Here is a 16,294-nt window from a genome sequence, read left to right as displayed (position 1 = left end):
CCTTCCTTTCTATAGCCTCCCCAGCATTGTTTGGTACCGCTGGCGGCCTAAAGCACTTCAGAGAAAACCAAGTCATTTTGAGATGCGTCTCGTTCGAAATCAGATTTGTTTTGAAGTGCTACTGGTGCCTACAGCACAATTTATACCTTCAGAATGATGACATCAGAGTTGTCACGGTAACATTGTGTTCTAGAATTCAAATGTAGGTGCCATGATTGGTCAGTGGTTCCATTTTTTTAAATTCTCTGCATTTTTTATATGCTTTATTCAGCTCATATTTTGCAGCATATAATGTATGAATTTCCATATTTACCTTAATTAGATAAACAGGAACAGAGGAATAAAGCCAATTAGAATGTATGGAACTTCCAGTCTTTCTGTAATATGTCACAGAGTAAGGCATAACTAAACGCACTGCTGAGAAAATGAGCGTAGAGGATTACAGTAGTATAATGCTAATCCCTACTATATACACTTCATATACGATATACATTTTATATACATTTATTATGTATGCATATTTTATATACATCTCTGGAAACAGACCGCATGTTAGAAAGGCTCGTGTAGCTTTAAGGAACACTGCTGCGTGCAAAGGCCTGTGGGTGCACACGTGACGAGAGCGCGCGGGAGAGCCTGAAGGAATAGGCAGCACGTCGGCGAGCTGCAGTTTATGTGTAGTTAGTTTAGTTGTTCCTGGCAGTAAATGGAGTCCCTGGTTTTTTTATGTATGCGTCACTGACGAATGTAAGTACTAAGTTTATTGACTATAAGTGATAAGTGACGCTGTACTAATTTGGTTTACTTAACTGCGCGGCTAGGTTAACGTGACCTAGCTTGCGTACTGTTATAATTATCGCTGACGAGTGTTCCGTTGTATACCTCGGAAAGATATTTGCGTTTATTTCCCGTCCAATCATTCCCTCTAATACGAATTGCTGCTAATGTTATGTATTGTTGTGGGTATAGCCGAACTTATCAATGTTAAGGCGATATGGTACAATTATGCATTATGTTAGTGTATTGTGGTAATAACCATTGTAAGCACTGTGGTAATTTGTTTTTCCTGTTTATTTGTTATAGAACCATACATAAATACAAACTTACTTACCAACCCACTTCGTCTGACTGTGCATCCAACTGACTTCAAGTAAGATAAGCCAGAGTACAACTAATTGCTCCCCCCTCCTGATTGAGAACGTGTATCTGGTGAAATACGGTCAGCAGCCCCCCCCCCTTCCCCGAATCTTGTCTATCCTGAATAGTGACTGATATCCCACAGCGAGTACTACCCTCCTGCAGCAACCCCTTACAGTTTCCTAGGGGAGTGTGGCCCCCCTTTCCCACACCGCATCAAATTTTTCAGTTTCACTCATTTCTCAGTTTATAGATTATGGGTATGAGCCTGTGTAAAATACACATTTTTTTGCAAACTCCAGCCTGGCTCTTCCCTGCTTCTCATTGATGAAGGGCTTCTTCCTTGCTTTGTGGGTCTTCACCGCTGCTTCTAGGAGCCTGTCCCACCAGTACACTTCATACTGTTTTCCATTTCTTTTTTAAGGTCACTTGAGGTCATCCTCCGATTTGTTAGACACTGACGGATAAGTTGATGGTCATCTCTGGCATTAGAAGGTTGCTTCTGCCCTCTACCTGTGTACTGCGGTCTTAGAAACTCATGAGCATGGAAGCAGCCTGCCTCACAGTGTAGCCTTCTGCCAGCAGAACCAGGATTAAACCAGAATTTAACAATGCAGATTTTAAAAAGTATATAGAGTGGTCTCTTAATTTTTTACAGAGCTGTGTGTTGTTTACATGTATCTATTTTATGTTTTGGCTGCATGTTTGAACCTGAGAGCAGTTTTCAAATGGAGTCTGATTGAGAATACTACATTCACACCCCCAAAACCTTCGTATCCCAAATACTGCATCATGAAAGGTGAAAACTGGTAGGTTTATGCTGGTGAAATAATGAAGATAGATGCTGCTGCTTTTAAATCATTCACAAGGTTGTTTATTGAAATGGTTTATTGAAAGGCATCTAACAATTTCAAACACATATGGAGATATAATAGACATTCGCCTCAGAATTATATTTTATGTAATTTTATCTTTAAAGTGACCTTATTAAATTTGTTCCCCGAAGTAATAATTTCATCTCACACCCTGAGTGCTTTTGCACTCTGGTTATATGTGCTGTTAGTGTGCTAGCAGCATTTTCTACCCAGGGAGTCTGATCGAAACCCAAAATCAAGCTCCTGCTGTGAGCTCCTGCTGAGCACCCTGCTCGGAGGCATGTACACTCGACGGACGCTACGGAGTGCTCCAGTGACCGCCCACTAGTATATATCTGCTGGACTCGACACTCGCCGTACCGTACACCAGACAAAGCATAACACAGTGTGGTGAACAGTGATTTCTATCATCTATATTCTTGTCCTCAGTAGGCGTTATGATGCTGACGTGTCACTGAACGTGTCAGGCAATGTAGTCCATATCTGGTTTGATATCTTACTCCTGGGGATACCTGCATTTCTAGGGACACATTGAACTGCTTATAGACTTTTCACATTTCCCTTTGTCTTCATGAAATAGTTTCTCAATTGGATTTCTACAGAAGTTCAGAAGAGCAGGCCTTGATTTCTTTGGACAACCTGTGCTTAAAGCATGTGACTGGACATTATTATTCTTAAAGATGGAGAAATATGCGTCTTCTCTGTTCATTCCTAGAATAAGGAATGAAATACAGGCAATCTACAGCCCAAGGAAGGCAGACAACCGCCTCTATCTGATTACATGGTCGGTAAGATCAGTTTCCTGGGGAACTCGGTGACTGGAGATTGCAGGAGGAGGTGCGTCCAAGCAACTAGACAAGGCAGGACCAATCAGATGTCTTGGTCCTGCCTCCACTAGTTGCTTGGACCCACCCCCTGTACAATCTGATTGGTAATCTCTCTGAACCAATCACGTTTTGTTCTGCCCTCAGAGCATTTTTGTATAAAATATAAGCATACCACGAGTATACTTTGCTTTTTTATTCCTTATTTGTTGTGTTTAGTTTGTTTTTATGTTATATGGTTTGTGTGTCTACACTGTGCCAACATGTTCCATGTATGAAAATATTGTACAGGACTTCTGCTGATTGCACTTTGTACATTTTCACAGCTGTGCAAATATTGGTTTGATTGGCCTGTTGGCGCGTAAGTGTGCATGCTGTTGAGGTATATTTTACAGGACAGTTAAAGCATTTCTTTTGTACCCAGTTGTTAATTCTTCATTGTGCATCTGCAGTTTTGTAAATAAGTGTCAGTGTTTGACAATTTTGCCTGTGCAATCAAAAACTACTGAGAAAGTCTTCTGAGAGAAACTTAATTTGGACTATTGTCTGTATGGCTTAAAAGTACAAGGTCATGCATCTATCTCATCAGTGTGATTTAGCAAAGGCATAGTAACTCTCATTGCTGTCAGTGCTTTGAGCAGAAATTCAGGCTGGTTGAGGAATACAGCATTTTAATGTCCTTCACTGTTAACTTAAAAAGGTTCCATGCCATTTTGTTTTTCAGACACTAAGTGAACTATAGACAAGGTCTCACTTAGATGCAGTTCTCCTTGATGTAGCTGGGTTTGATTTGTGGCTGGTGTGTAGCTGGCCTCTGAGATGTTGCTCATGACCCTGTTCAGCGCAGGAAACATCCATCAGTGAGCAGGAGGGTGTTCCTTGCTGCGGCACGCAAGAAGGTGAGGCCGGGACATAAATACCCTGTGTGACATGGGGCCTCGGGACACTCCAGTGGGCCAGTCTAATTAAGAACTGAGTCCATGAGCCTCCATATTCCCGTCTCTTTAGCCCAACAGAACTTTTCTCAGCATGACCCTGACATCAGGTATATGAGTTCAGCCCCCATATCTATGACCCCCAGGAAGCAGGGGGAGGGGCAATATTCCCTGCCTAGTTTGGTTCCTTCACTCAAGTTATTTCCCTTGATGCTTTCCGCCTCTTCTCTTTGAGCAGATCTGTGTTATATAATGTTATAGATGGTTTATTGCATCAAGCCTTATTCCTACCCAGTGGTGCTGTAAATTCATTAGTGTGGAAATGGCGTAGGGTGAACCGGTGTATGTGTCCACTTGTGTTTGGATTTGCTTGCAAAATGTCTTTTTTCCAGACTAAGATTTTGTTTTAACCAATCAGTTGAGTGCTCTGTGAATGTGACTTCTTATACTACTGGTTGGTTGAAACAAAATCTTGGTCTGGATTTGTGCCCTGTGGACTGGAAGTCTCCACCTCTGATGAACTTACAGTTTTGAGAACAGAGTCGCAGCCTCAGCAGATTTGCTTTTATTGTAACTCTGGATAAGAAAGATTTGACCGTGTTTAAATGTTGGTGCCTTTAAATGAAACGACAAAATATTCAGTGTTTATTCTGTTATTTTCAAACTAGCAAACAAGTGTTCGTTTTGTAGAAAGGTTACATATTTGTTAAATCAATATTTGCCTATAAATTAAATACTTAATTTATAATAATAATAATAATAATCGATACTTTTATTGTCCCTGTAGGGAAATTGTCTCCCACAACTTGCTCTTTTTTCATAGAGGAAGTTGTCTGCGAAGGGCTGCCACCCGTAGCGGCGCCCAGGGAGCTGGGAGTTAAGGGCCTTGCTCAAGGGCCCACAGTCTGAGGCGGGGTTTGAACCTGCGACCTTCTGATTACAGGCACACAGGCTTAGCGCACAGAGCCACACGCTGCTCCCTAATTTGCACAACCCAGTGGAATACTCAAAATTCTAGACTATTGATAAGCCAATGTTCATGATATATCAGGAGATTTTTTAAACTGCCATATTTGAAAGATTACCTCATTGATAGCATTTATCAGCACTGCTCTTACCTGAAAGATATCAGCGGAAACGCACTGTGGACTGCCCGCTGTGTTTACAGTGTCTTGAAGTCCTTAAATCAGCAGTGTCCTGATAAAATAAATCCAAGCCAAAGTCCCTTATATAAGGATAGTGTGATAGAAAATTCTTGATTATGCTAATCAGTAATCAATAACGGAATATAGATGATTATGCAAAATGAATTACCTAATCAGTAATTAACAATTGAGTTTATAATGTGTTGTTGATTTACACATAGTGGTTGAAATAATGAAATTTACTTGTCAATAATTGAATGTATCAAACAATAATGCAAATCTACTTAAGTAAGAAATTTCTATTTTCTATAGAGGAATTAACATGTTTCCCATGTATTGCTTGTTAAGCAAGAGGCCTAGGTCAAAGCAAAGGCATGATCTGAGAAGTAAGCTGTTGCAGAAGATATTATAAAATGAATGCATGGTATTGGATAATATACAATGTAGAAAAAGAGAACGAGTCCCAGAATGATATAGCAAAAGGAAAAGTCCCAAATAGATAGACTTGTTGTAAGCTGATAGGTGGACCTTGAAAAAGTAGAAGAAACTGGTATCTCCAGATGGCCAAACCTTCTTTGAACTGCCTGGACCTCGAAAGAGCCAGAAGTAACTGGAACGTCCAGATATCCGACTTGTCCTTGATTTGTCAGATGACTGTTGCATTTTAGGCCATAAAAGATGTATGCATTTGTTGCTCGGGGAACAGAACACGAGACGCATGATTGCTGAGTGTCTGTTCCCTTTGAACAGCTGTTCCCTCCAGCTGTGCAGGCACAGGTGTGACCTATGTCTGCAGACGGACACTGTGACTTTCTGCTGTGACACTAAGGGACACGGGAAGGAGACACAAAGTCACGCTAAAAAATCTTGTGATGGTCACACCAGACCTGGACATCCGTGTAATTCTGCGTCCCAAGAGCTCGTATGAATCAGTATTTGCAGAGGGAGCATTACATGTTGTTTGAAGGCAGCGCACTGAATAGCGGCTAGTCAGAGTCCATAATTGAATTCCACGGTGCAGTGTCCTGGGTTTCACTTTCTCAGGTGAGAGAAGAGCAGGGCATTCCTCAGAGCCAGGCCACAATGACATGTCTCTGATCTGAAAGTGTATCTCAGGCAGACAGGAGTCAGCCGTCCGATCTGGGGTGTGTTACGGCGGCGTGGCTTGGCGCATATGGAACGAAGGCAATGATCCATGTATGGCTCCAAGTAACATGGGATTTATCAAAAAACAATAATACAAAAACAAAGGGCCCCAAGGTGTCACAAACTGAGTTAGCAATTAAATAAGACTTAACCATGGTGCTGAACTAACAAGCACTAACTACATGAAGTCTAAAGAACAGGTAAGGGAACAAAGCTTTAAACTGAAACAGGTAAGGAATTTACAGGACCTGAAACTAAGGAAACACAGGGAAGTACTACCCTAGGAGAAAAATCAAGAAACAAGTAAAACAGAACATAAACAAATCAATATCAAACGAAGGATACACCAAAACAGGGAAGCAAAGGACTAAACACTAGGAAAATCAGAAACCCAATAAACAAAAGAGGGGAAGCTGGCCTCAAATCCACGACTGTAGGGTTATAGCTTCTGTACCACACAGGCAGCCCGTTCAGCTACGTGGCTGTCTTGGGAGCCAGGGAAACACACAAGGGTCTAGTACAAAGACAGGAGGGACTGATGCTTACAGGGATGAAGCCTGTCAGTTTTTGTCATGATCCCAAATAGTGAGCAAATGAAATATTTACTTAGAAAAAGGCGAAAAGAAATTGAAGTCTTGTAGAGATCTTCCAGGTGATCAACTGACATGGTTGCTGAATAAAGTTTAGCAGATTGCGCAAATATCTATTGGTTTTAATGCACAACCAGTATAAAACTGAAGGAACAATATCACATTTGTGTTGTTTGACTGTACCCTGTTTTGTAATGATTAATCTGATTGGTAACACTACTCGAGGGGGCACCAATAATATAGGATTATGCTATTACATGTGTGTTAATTAACCACAGTCTAAGTCTTTGCTACCCACTGATCTCATGTTCGTTCATCATTCATGACTTGTGTACACATGTTTTACTGTATGTCAAGCAATTACTGTATTTGTTACTATATCTGTTAATTTTGCAAACCTTTGTGAAATACCGAAGGAACAAGTAATGAATAACACAAGTGAAACACTTATTTTTTGTTTGTTCATTATGAATAAATTGTCACACACATTTTATCTCAAGCAGTTGCTATATTTGTTACTATATCTGTTAATTTTGTAAGCCTTTGTGAACGACTGAAGGACCTACTGAAGGGACAAATGAGGAATAAGACAAGTAGCTACTATATTTGTTCATGATTTGTACTTCAGCAGTAACTGAGTATCTAATACATATATGTGCCCCGCAAGTAGTGTTACCAAATGAGTAAAGATACTGCTTCAGGTAATGCAGTTTCTCTGTTGTTTAGTGATCCAGCTTTTCCTCTCCTTGATTCGGGTTTCATGAGTATTAGTGATGACTGGTCACCAAATATTCTCCAGTCTCCAGAACTCTGGATCTACTGCCGATGGCGTACATCTAGAGAGTGAGCTCATTCAGGTTTTTGTTCATTGTAGTGACTGGATTTCCACCTAGTTTTAACTGTGTTTTTAATTATCTCTCATTCCCATATTTTGTCATTTATCCACCAAATATTGAGAAGGAACATTCCTATGCGAAATATCTCCATTCTAACACCAGTAAAACTACTTTCAGTAAAACATTTGCATCACACCTGCACTTTGGCCCTCGTTTTCAGTAACTGCCCCTAAAATCGTACATTTTTCACTCATGATCATCTCCTTCTTTAGAAATTGACAATGGAGGAATTATTCTTCCATTATGGGACAATAATATAAAAATACAGAGTGCATTATGGGAAAAGAATTATGCAGGATGTCATAAATGGAAGAGCATTATTCCATTTTAAAAGACAAATGACTGCTGTGGAAAACCCTAAATATTACACAATATCTGGGAGACCTTGGTTTATACGATTACATTGCAAAGGTTGTTATGGTGTAAGTTTTGCATTTTATCCTGAAAAACTCATCGAATGCAGGCAGGGATACTTACTTACGTAGTGATTTGGCTTGACAAATTAATATTTCCCAAAACTGGGCTGGAACATCTTCACTTGTTTTTTCATTACTGTTTGTTGAACCTCAAGTTGAAGAAGGACTTTGATGCAAATGGGAGATGGGAAGAGCTTATTAAGCAGCCGAAAGCAGCGTCGTCTTCGTGGGTGTGCTGCAGATGAACTGTGTGTAATTTAATAGGATGTTTCTTGCATATCATCAAAATTATACTTAATATTCCGATCGCCATCCATCCCTCCATCCATTACAGGGCGTTCACATGGACTGAGCATCTTTTATAGAAATAACCGGAGAGTAACCAAAGGTCCCAGAGAAAACCCCGGCAGACAGACTCCACAGTACCACAGCTGGGCTGGTTCACATCTTCATGTGCATAGTTGAGCAAATCTGCTTAATTGATGCATTAAAATAAGAAGGATCAACTAAGACACATTTTTATTATCATGACAAAGTATAAAAGTCAATGAATCTCACCTCCTCTGTTGTTATAAAACCTGTTCTAGTGCTTAATTTATATTTAATTGATTCGTTGTCTAGAATTCACTTTAATATGTCACTGAGCTCTCTGTCTGACACACTGGAATTTCTTTCTTAACACAAGACGATGTAATTGTCAGTGAATGAGTTTATAATAGCAACATGAAAGGCTGTAATCAGGACTGACTTGGAAGGGGCCGGGAGAGACATGCAGATTCATCAAGAAGAAAATCTCTGCTCTCTGTAAATATCTCCTCACTCCAGGTCTGGGGTTTCTGCGTTGTACAAAGATTGTGTCCTGAACTCCTGATCAAGTGGGCAGTTGTACTCTAAATTAATTTTGATAACACTTTACAATAATGTTCAGTTATACCACATATACAAGCCTTTAAACATTAACCAATCATTTACAACCCCTCAATAAGACATTTATAAGCATGTAGTTAAGGACTAAACATTTGTAAATTATTAAAACGGGAAATGATCATTTGATCATTTTACTTAAAGCTGTCATATATAATGTGTTATAGATAGATTCATAATGCATTATAATGTTCGGTATAAGAATTGATAAAGCATTACAGCATCATCTATTGCCAGTCATGAGGCATTATAGCATTGATTATAATATTTCGTAAGCTCCATTGAAGTTCTTTTCTATAATTCGCTATTGATACCTTCATAATGTATTACAATGGTCAGTATAAGCAATGAAGATGCTTTGCACTGCATTTTGAAACCGGAGTTTCATTTAGTAATGATTTGTTTATTATAATTTCCCCCCTTCATTCACTTATAAATGTTTATTAATGTTTTGGAAATTAGTATTAGATTAGTTAGCCTTTAACTACAGGCTTATGAATGTCTTATTGAGGTTTTGTGAATGGTTAGTTAATGTTTATTTAAAGGCTTATACAAGTGGTATAAATGAACATAAATGACCTGAATGTTACCTTAGTTTTTGTTTCATACCTGTTCTTTCCATTTACAGATGAAATCCAGGCCTTCTAACTGAAAAGTTGTGCCTTTACAATGGAGATTTCCATGGATGCCTGAGCGTGACCTATGCAACGCGGACTCCCTATTGCCAAACTCACAGCCGCCAGTTACACATCTTTTGCTTTAATCTAAGCTGATTAGACTTTAATGATCTTGGAAAAAGTTTGACCATACAGCAGCTTTTATTAGATTTTGATGCAATTATCGGATGCCCATTATATCCTTGGAATGTATCGGTGCTGGGGGCGGCATGGTGGTGCAGTGGTTAGCACTGTTGCCTCACACCTCTGGGGCCCGGGTTCGAATCTCCGCCTGGGTCACATGTGTGTGGAGTTTGCATGTTCTCCCCATGTCGTCGTGGGGTTTCCTCCGGGTACTCCGGTTTCCCCCCACAGTCCAAAAACATGCTGAAGCTAATTGGACTTGCTAAATTGCCCGTAGGAATGCATGTGAGAGTTAATGGTGTGTGAGTGTGCCCTGCGATGGGCTGGCCCCCCATCCTGGGTTGTTCCCAGCCTCGTGCCCATTGCTTCCGGGATAGGCTCCGGACCCCCCGCGACCCAATAGGATAAGCGGTTTGGAAAATGGATGGATGGATGTATCGGTGCTGTAGATTTTTCATGACTCTCAGTTACCATTAAAAAAGAAAATCAATGTTTTGTTCCAGACTGTTTTGTTAGCTGTAAAACGCACCCAGTCTTGTAATTAAATTATATAAAGGCCGTTTCACTCATGATTTTTGAGCAACCCTTCAGATAAATGCAGCAGGAAGCATCTCTTTCAGTCAAAGCTTCCATTCATAAGGATGCATATTATCCGTTTTTAATCAGCTGAATATGGTTTGTATTTTCATGACCTTCTCATCGATACTCATTAAGTCTTCACCTTGAGATCTGCTCGCTTGTCATCATATGCATCAGAAACAGACACAGGTTTTTCTTCCAGTAGTATTTTCAGTTTGGTTGTCATAATGTGACACCAGAGGTTGCAGGGATGCTTGATAGAAAGCGATGAGTCTGTTGTAACACTGACCACCCCCCCTGCCCACTCATGAGACAGGCTACATGCAGCTTGACCACAGCTGGATCCATTCATCTTCAGTAACTGCACGGGGGGCGGGTCTGAAAGTCTATGGGTGGAAGACAGCAAACATCCCAGGATGGGGCACCAACCCATCACAGGGCACGCTCACGATCTTCAACTAACCTCAGCGTGTTCCTGGACTGTGGGAGGGTGGGACTGGAGTACCTAGAGGAAACCCCACAACGACTTGGGGAGAACATGCAAACTCCACATGCATGGAATCATGGCGGAGACTCGAACCCTGGTTCCAGAGGTGTAAAGTGACAATGTTAACCACCGTGTTGCCCCACAACTCAGTATCAGAGATACTCCGTCAGAAAGAACGACAAACATGCTATTTTAATTTTTTTTTTGTACTGAGGAGAATGACAGCTGCATTTGTTACAGTGAGGAAAGGGTTTGACTAAGAGGCTTATCTGTGTAAGCAGGCAATGGAGCTTCTGTATAAGGAGCGACAGGTGTGGAGGCAGACCGGGCAGGGGTGGGGGGTGTAGGAATTATTAGCTCAGGTAAATTTTAATATCTCCACCAATATGTTTTGAAATTAATTAACTTCATTATTATTTAATGCTGATTATTAACCAATTGTTATGCCGAATGATCGGCTCCTCCAAACTCAATTGCGAATCCCCGATATCTGTTAATGTGAGACTTAAATGGGATTCATTAATAACCAGTATCGCTGAATAACCTGGGTTAGAAGGCTCGTCCAGCGAGCTGCGACACCAGGTAACGTAAACGATCGGTAGCGAAGCTCCCCTCGCGGCCGATGAGAGAGAGTCTCGCGATATTTCAGGCGAATTTGAGGTTTCAGAGCGTAGTAGCCAGATCGCACAGAGGCAGGGACTATTGTGAGCACTCAATGACGGAGGCTGACGTTGTGTAAAAGACATGCATTTATTCCTACAACTAACATAAGACAACGGAATAGACACAAACAATGTAATCATGAAAATGCAATGACCAGATTTAAAATGAGTAACTTAAAAAGAGAAAAACTGTTCTGCAAAGCAAGCAGTTTGTGGAAACACAACCCTAAAGTAATATAGCAGGTGAATAGGACAGTTTAGGTTGTTAGAAATGAAAGGAAGTTGGTTTACTTGGCTGCAGGAAAGGGGGGGGGGGTCTTGGTAGTTGGTTGCAGTGGCTGATGAGCTGATAGGTGATGGCACTCAGGGAGGCGTGGTGTTTGCAGCGGTTGTTGGAGTGGAGTCCCTCTGATTCTCTCTCCTGGTGAATCTTGGGCTTGGTTGCAGTTCTCTGTCCAGCTGGGCTTTCACTGGCAAGCTTCAGGAGGGCTTCTTGTTGGCTTCTCTTCTCTTGGGCTGATGTTCTCTGCCTCTCTTCGGGCTGATGGTCTTTTGTTTTCTCCTCCCTTCTGTTTTTCCTCTCCTGGCTTTGTTCTGAGGTGCCAGGTTTTATAGTGTAAAGTTTGTGAATAGGAGTAACCAAGAATTCGACTTCTGGACCAATGGCTGACCATCCATTTGGCAGGCTTTCGGAAGGGGGTCTGTATCAGTCCTTTTGAGATTTATGACCAAGCTGATTTCCCTTGTATTGATGATTTTCGTTAGGCTGGTGGTAACCACTGACCAGATTTGGAAACTGAAGTGATTTTCCATCGGTTTGATACCAAACATGCTATAGCAGCCTAGCGGTTCACACCGAATACCATCTGTAATGATTAATTAATGATTACTTATATTATGTTATTATGTTATGTTATATTACATAACACCTGGTGGTCCAGGTTGCACCTCAATCAGAGGTTACCCTTTATACAGACATTATATGACATATTCTCATTCCAACAGCACATCTTACCCTTAGATAGGCATGGTAGAATACAAAGATCAGATAAGGGCTGCTGAGGAATGTGGAAAAGAAAAGTGGTGGGGCGAAGGTTTGTCAGTCAAGGAAAAAGAATCTGTGAAAGTTAGGACACGTTACAAACATAACCTATCTGTATATTGAGACTAGTAGTCATGAGTAAATGAATATACAGATATACAACAGCCAAACTTAAAAGAAACTTTCTTTAGGGTGTTGGGTGAGTGGTATGTAAGGCAGGATGTCTGGGGAGGGGGTTGTGTGCCAAGTCGAGGGACCCCTGTCCTTGAGGTCCACTCTGCTGTCTGTAGGTCGTTAAAACTTTGAGCAATAAAAGTTGGAGTGCTGGCCTCCCTTGTTATCTATGTGTGTTTAAGTGTGTCTGTGTGTGTGGGGTCACTAACCCACTTTGAGGCTTAGGCCAATGTGTGCCTCTCGTACCAGGCTAGGCCTTGTCTCAGGCCACCTGGAATTTAAGCTTTGTGATATGTGCATGTGTGATCCTACAGGGGCTTCAAGCATGCTGAGGCAATCCAGGACGATCATCAGCAGAAGATGACCCTGGGGTCAGAGTGGGGGGGAGTTTATATTCCCTGTCCTGCTCGTCGTCATGTGAATGATAAGAGCGTCTGTCTTTTTCGTTTTTAAAAGAAGCAAACTTGTTATTAAGCTACATCCAGAAAAGACGCTACACACTGAATACAGTACAGCTGCAGGCTGCACACGACATCTGCTCCTAACGGGACAGTGTGAAACAATTAAGCGAAGCTGCAGTGATATTTCATTTTGCATCGCCCCGGTTCATTTGATATGGGCATTTTAACGCTACAGTTTCAATGAGTGATTAGGTCACGCTGACGTTTCTCTGCGGTCCCTCACAAGCTTTGGGTTCTGCGTCACATGGAAAATGTTGTCCTGACACATTTTGACTTTGCAGTTTACGTCGTTATACCGCACCAAGGTTGAATCCTTATAATAGTAATGGGTGGAGTGGGGTTCCTGTCACCCCCAATTTGAGCTGAATTAACTCCCTGTAATGCAGCTTCGCCCCCAAAAGCATGTGATTGGTCAAATGAGGTCTGCAAATTGCTCATAGTGTCTGCACTGTTAATGATTCATAATAATGATGCAGCTAATACGCTACATCATGGCCATGTGGTTTCGGCTGATGTCAGAACATAAAGCCCCTCCCACTGGACTAGTCAGGAAAGATGAAAACCTAAAGACTCAGATTTAGGAGCACAGGAGTGAGGGTGGGATAGGAGCAGCCGCAGCAGAATTGGCATCTCACCGGGACGGCTTTTTCCGGAAGCTGGGCGCTCTCCTCCAGACGCTTGCTTCTCACATGGCTGCTGTCTGTGCACACTGAACAATCCATGTGGCAATTTGCTCAGACTTTTTATTTTCATCCAAGACCGTGTTACAGAATCCTATTTTAAAAACAGATTTTAAAAGGAATTGTTGCAGCTACAAAAATTCCTAAAGAAATGTGCCATGTCTTTTATAGTATCAGTAAAGAATGCAAATTCTTTATGATTCACTCTCTGATATGCTTAGTTACTTCTGGAAGTGCAGAGAGACTCCCTGGGTGGGCTGCTGGTCTGTTTTAGGGTTCATCCATTTGGATATCGATTCAGTTCTATAGATTACCTATTACAAAGCACACAAGCACAGCCAACAACAATCCTGGGCTCCATGAATTTACTTATTTATGGAGGTCAGGTGACAAAGAGAAGAAGTTGCAGAAGCCCTCAACTGCACAAGACAAATCTAGCTGAGCTTCTTCATGAGATTTTTAGTCAGAACGAACTTCAAATCCTAGTCCTACACCTCCTTCAAACTGGCCAAACCCCAGTGTAGCTCCTCCTTCAAACTGGCCAAACCCCAGTGTAGCTCCCCCTTCAAACTGGCCAAAACCCGGTGTAGCTCCTCCTTCAAACTGGACAAACCCCAGTGTAGCTCCTCTTTCAAACTGGACAAACCCCAGTGTAGCTCCTCCTTCAAACTGGACAAACCCCAGTGTAGCTCCTCCTTCAAACTGGCCAAATCCCAGTACAGCACCTCTTTCAAAGTAACCAAAGTAACCACAGTACAGCACCCCGGCTCTGTTTGTGAAAAATTGTGGTGTGTCCGCATTTCTGCAGTCAGTGTACCGTTCTAGCTTTGCTGTATCTGGTTTAAATAAAAATGTAAATGAAACGGTCTTGAGCCTTTCGGATGCGGCTCTGAAGTAATCTGAGCTGCCATGTTTGCTCCTGTTGCTGCACAGCATGTTTCAGAAGCCAGCAAATTTGTTTCTGTAACACTGTGACATTTGTTTCATGGTCGTGACAGGTCCTTCTCCCAGAAGCATACCTGCTGGTGGTGGGTGCCCCCGGGAGACCCTGATTGGTCAGAAAGCCTGACTCAGTTTGCCTTTCAAAGGAGGCACAAGGTGTGGACATTCTCGCTGGAGCTGATGGCTGATTGACAGATAGCGGCGGAGGTCCCTGGGGCTTGTTCTGAGTCGTCACTGGCAGGCAGTGACAGCACAGCTGTGCTTGTGTGGATGGTGCCGGGAATCCATAAATGGACTGCGAGCTCTTCTGCAAGTTACTGGCCCACAGCCAAAGGAGCCGTTTCCCTGTAACTGTAGTGGGTAGGGACTGGTGAATACGGACGGGCAGACAGATGGATATTTTTGTTATTAGTGCTCTTAAAGGTGTGATTATGAGCTTTTTCAAATAGAAAAAGAGCATCTCTCATTAGCATACTGGGGCCAGAAGACAGGAAGCTGCTCGGCTTCCCAGCAGGATGGCCGCTGAGCGAGAATAATGGTGGCTGTTTAAAGGTTGTCCTCTAACTCGCTCTATTCGGTTAACAGAAATGTTCAGGACACCATGTCCTAAACTGTAATAAGCTGCTTCTATTGTGCTCCCCGGCAAATGTTTGGCTTATTACCAAGGTTCGGGAAAGTTCCTCTTCGGAAAAACATCATTAAAATAACTCTCGGTAAAGCTGAAAGTAGACAAACTGCTGGTATTATGGTAAATGAGTCAACCGAAGCTGGAAACAAAGGCAATGTAAAAATGGCAGGTGATAGATTTTCACCTTTTCGAAGCCGTGTGGAAAGAACATTTAACCCGCATTTTATCTCTGCTGTACACCGACTCCACGCTCTGTCTCCATCCCTACCTAACCTCTGACACCAGCATTTCTCTCAGGGCATTTCGATGTTTTGTTAACCAAAGTGGGAATATTTTGAGGGTGCTGGAATAGTGGTGGCTGATTTTCTGCTTATTTACGTGACTGTGGAGGCCATGCGGTCGAGTCCATTTCAGACCACATCATTCACGGTCTCCAATATCGAGTCCATTTCAGACCACATCATTCACGGTCTCCAATGTCGAGTCCATTTCAGACCACATCATTGATGTGTTAACAAACATAGTTAGGACTGATGACTCAACTTTGAAGACAAGTTCATCAAATTCTGACAGATCTTCTTATTTCTAGGCTACTAGTAGCATAAGGAAAGTGCATTCCTATAGTTACCTATCCACGGTGATATGACTTTCAGACTAAGTTCTTTACAGCACACATTGGAACAGGGCACCGAATCTTAATGGGGTTCTCCTCATCTAATGAGCTGTGGCTAAGATCACATCCTTCTGCAGGCAGGATTATCTCCTTAGGTTATTCGGTTTTGGAGCAAATGATGTGGCCTTGAGCAATAACAGTATGCAGGCTTTAGACTGCTCCTATTGACTTACAGGGAGAGTACCATTCCATCAAGGAAAGGGGACAGAGGGTCATTACACACTCAGGTAGGTAATAGGGTTTTTCAGAAGCTTTACACATTTCTTGGAATTATACAA

At 41.9% G+C, this 16,294-nt stretch overlaps 1 protein-coding gene and 2 long non-coding RNA genes across 7 annotated transcripts in view; 2 read left to right on the top strand and 1 right to left on the bottom strand.

Moving 5' to 3' along the window:
- Positions 1 to 16,294, top strand: part of LOC125714564 (uncharacterized) — a 51,341-nt gene that overhangs the window by 20,712 nt on the left and 14,335 nt on the right. The gene's annotated exons all lie outside the window — the stretch shown is intronic.
- Positions 1 to 16,294, bottom strand: part of LOC125714558 (trichohyalin-like) — an 83,420-nt gene that overhangs the window by 62,505 nt on the left and 4,621 nt on the right. The window lies entirely within an intron of this gene.
- LOC125714567 (uncharacterized) lies at positions 284 to 5,153 on the top strand. Its single transcript, XR_007383782.1, has 3 exons — positions 284 to 747; positions 1,084 to 3,735; positions 4,559 to 5,153. It is a non-coding gene; the product is annotated as an uncharacterized LOC125714567 (long non-coding RNA).

The sequence above is a fragment of the Brienomyrus brachyistius genome, chromosome 19 (genome assembly GCF_023856365.1).
Source record: "Brienomyrus brachyistius isolate T26 chromosome 19, BBRACH_0.4, whole genome shotgun sequence".
Lineage (NCBI taxonomy): Eukaryota > Metazoa > Chordata > Actinopteri > Osteoglossiformes > Mormyridae > Brienomyrus > Brienomyrus brachyistius.
This window is presented reverse-complemented; position numbering and strand designations above follow the sequence as displayed.